Genomic DNA, 3697 nt, shown 5'->3' on the forward strand with positions numbered 1-3697 from the left:
ACACACACACACACACACACACACACACACAGCTACAACTACGAAAGGATGAGTGCTCAGGATAGATATCTCAGGAAACAACCAAAGCCACATCAAACTGCCACAGCCTGATGTCAACACACATGGGGAAATATCAAGAGAGGGATCAGGAACACAAAAATTCAGGAAAAAGTGAATCAACATTAAGAGGGAGGTTATAGGTTCAAAACACATGAAATGCCATCTGTAAAAAAAAACAAAAACAAATTCCCACACAGATAAAGAAGGTCTGAATATTTTCCTACTTGTGTCCTGTAACTCTGGTGTTATTTGGCCATGAAAACATCATGATGGGAAGCATGCAGAAAGATAGAAGTAAAATCGGTGTGTCAGTGTTAAATTGTTTTAACTGCATGACTATCTACAGTGTTACTACCCAAAGGAAACAACAGCACACAATTTTTGAATAAATTGCAGTAAGGCAGGTTTAGATCCGTTCATGCCAGTGAACACATTCATTTCCTTTTATCTGCTGTCATCTCACATGTGGTTTGGTTGAATTGCTGCAACTAATGACTTCAAAATTGACAAAACCAAGACTCAAGGACAGACCTCTCATTAGGTGCCAAATGTCACTATATTCTTCTTTTTTCAGACACTACATTCATACGTTTTAAATAATCTCTAATAAAAAACATCACAAGTCTGAACCGAATGCCTTCATGTGAATTTCTACTGATTCAGAAAAGGAGTAGGAGTTTTGTGAAAATCTGCCAGGTGTGAATATCAATAAATTACATTTTCAGAACTCTAAATAGTATGTCTCATTTTAAATCAGTTGGTAAACAAAAAGCCTAAAAACAGAACGTAAACAGAGAAAATGAGAATAAAAAAAGGCAACAACAAAAAACAAACAAAAAAAACATGCCTCCACCCCAACATGTGGCCTCAACATCTATTTTACATCATGTCTTGAACAACAGGAGATCTCCTGTGGTCCACGTCCATCAGTCTGGATTGATGACAGTCTCTTCCAAACTTTCACAAACTACAAATAGCAGACTCTGCAAAGTAACCCCCAGAGTCAAAGCAATTTAATAATGCCCGGGGAGGTTTAAATGCAATTTGTCTTCTGTCAAATGAGATTAGCTCGTGCAGAGCATCAGAAGAAAAAAAGCACCAAGACAAAACATTCACAAAGGTGATAACAACACAGCCCCACCACAAACAAGCACACCTTTCAGCATGGACAATGTTTGTTCTTGCACACAATTCAGCTACACAGAGAATCAGTGTTTGTGGTTTACTACGGCACCAGGACTGGTTCACCAAGCTCTTAACCTGTCGGATGCAGGTCAACTGTCAGAGTTGTCCCATTTCCAATGACTGGCTCAGACTTGCCTCGAGCTCAGAGTCACACCTGCACATGTATTGCAGGTCACACTGAGCAGGTTGACAATGAGTCAACTAGACGAGGTGATGAGGCCTGTCAAGCATTTTCAACCTCCTTCACAGAGTATCTTAAGTCCTCCTCTGTATTGACAGCCACCAAGCTGCGCAATGAAGTCTACTAAAAACTAAAAGAGTGCAGATGGCAGAAAGCCATCATCTCGTGTTGACAAACTTACTTAAACACAAGCAACTAGTGTATGTATACTACATGTTCTGACAACGGCACTGTTGAAATATCAAATTCACACCTCTCACAAAAGTTTATAGTTTTCCTATTTCAACACTGAACTGAAGGTCCTGTGAATTTAAAACTATCTACAATGCACTACACACAACTTACTACATTTATTTACTTACTATTTTGCACTCACATTTGGGTTCTGAGTCACATTAACAGTTTTACTTCTACTCCTGGCACCTGCCCAAAAAACCCTTATCTGGTCACACGAGGTGTCATCCCCATCCCCCCACCCTCACCACACATCCTGCTTTAGTTATGATAAAGCTTAGAGATCATAATCTTTATACATACAGGCTCAATAACTACTTTAATGGCTGAATGTGTAAAGGTAAAAGGGGTTCATATTTAGTGTTCAATGCAGTCGAACAAACTGCAGAAAGCTAACACTAAATCCCAGAAGAGCAGTACATTTGACCTCTCCATAACAGTCCTGTGACCTGACTGGAGAACTGACGGAGCACAGTGATACCTTGAGGCCGCTCGATAGCAGCTTGTCCAGACGATCCTGTGGGAGAATGCTGAAGGTTTCCTGAGCCAGCATTAAAGTGAGAAGAACAGGAGACACAAGACTCAAGAGACCAAAGCAGCACTTTTGAAGCATGCTCATGACATTATTGTATGCGCGCATGCACACGCACACACACACAGGGCGGTGAAGAGGGAACTTAACGTTAGGAAATATGTTAGACGAAGGCAGAAACAGAGACAACAATAGAATGACTAACATTTAGGGAGAGTTAAAATAAGATCCTCAAGAGTCAAGGTGATAATTCTGTGCCGCTAATAAAGCACCTCGACTAATTACAGGGCTCTGGTGACACCTAGTGATCCCAGTGAGCCATGACACCTGCAAAGCTTTAACGTAAAATGAGGTAATTCATTCATTCTGACAAGAAGATAATTTCTTTTTTGTATTTTAGCCAAATCTCTGTTAATGGAGGAGCTGCAGTTACAGTTGAGGTCAGAATAAGTGCAGTTATACAAATGTATCTGCTGAAATAACTGAAGAAAAATGTATGACTGTAGCTTTGGTTGCGCCTGTAACTGGACAGTTTAATGTCACTTTGACATTAAAGTGACATCAATGACTTTTGAATGAAATAGAAAAAAAAAATATATAGAAACAATGTTCTTGGTTTGTCCAAATCTATATTGTGGATCCACTTAAATAAAATGAGCATAGGAAACACTGCACTGTGGCAGTTGATTGGAAAATGCAAAAATAAGACTGACCCTGATTTTGGTGCAACCCACAGACAAATCAATATGGTCATTAGAAAAAGACAATATAATTATTTGGAAACTGTAGTGTGGTTCCTGAATAATCATTAACGTGTATATATATATATATATATATATATATATAACAAAACAAAGTAAAGATTCTCTGATTTCTGCTTCTTAAATATCAATATCTGGATTCTTTCCTCCTCTGCGAAAGTAAATTGACTATATTTGGGTTGTGTACAAAACAAGACATTTGAAGACATACTCTTGAGATTTGGGAAACACTTTTCACCATTTTATAGACCAAACAACGATCGATTAATCGAGTAAAATGATCCCCAGATTAATGGACAATGAAAATTGTTAATTGCAGTCCTAATTTTCATTACAAACTCTAGTACTATTTGTCAAACATAACATATACCTAAATCTATAATCCTTAAAAATGTTGCACATCTTATCATACAGATGGCAAATCACAACAGAGACTAATAAACCAGAGGAAACTACAGCATGACACGTGTGTGGAATCAACTGAGCAGATACACACACGCGTCAAAAACAACTGCTGTAAGCCTCCAGAATTACAGACTGTAGTGGCAGACGTTTGCCGCCGATTCAATAGTGGAATGAAGATTTGGTAAACAATCAGTTTGTGTTCATTCTGCATGAGGAACGGGTGCCATGAAACAGTCACACCTCTCACATTAACCATCAATGACCTCAGTAATTGATTTTTGGAACATAAAAGTGATGTTGCCACAGCCAGTTCAGTTGGTGATGTGAGTACACAAGCAG

At 38.7% G+C, this 3697-nt stretch overlaps 1 protein-coding gene across 1 annotated transcript in view; it reads right to left on the bottom strand.

Moving 5' to 3' along the window:
- Nucleotides 1-3697, bottom strand: part of cstf2 (cleavage stimulation factor, 3' pre-RNA, subunit 2) — a 14434-nt gene that overhangs the window by 5451 nt on the left and 5286 nt on the right. The window lies entirely within an intron of this gene.

Source organism: Micropterus dolomieu, linkage group LG19 (genome assembly GCF_021292245.1).
Source record: "Micropterus dolomieu isolate WLL.071019.BEF.003 ecotype Adirondacks linkage group LG19, ASM2129224v1, whole genome shotgun sequence".
Lineage (NCBI taxonomy): Eukaryota > Metazoa > Chordata > Actinopteri > Centrarchiformes > Centrarchidae > Micropterus > Micropterus dolomieu.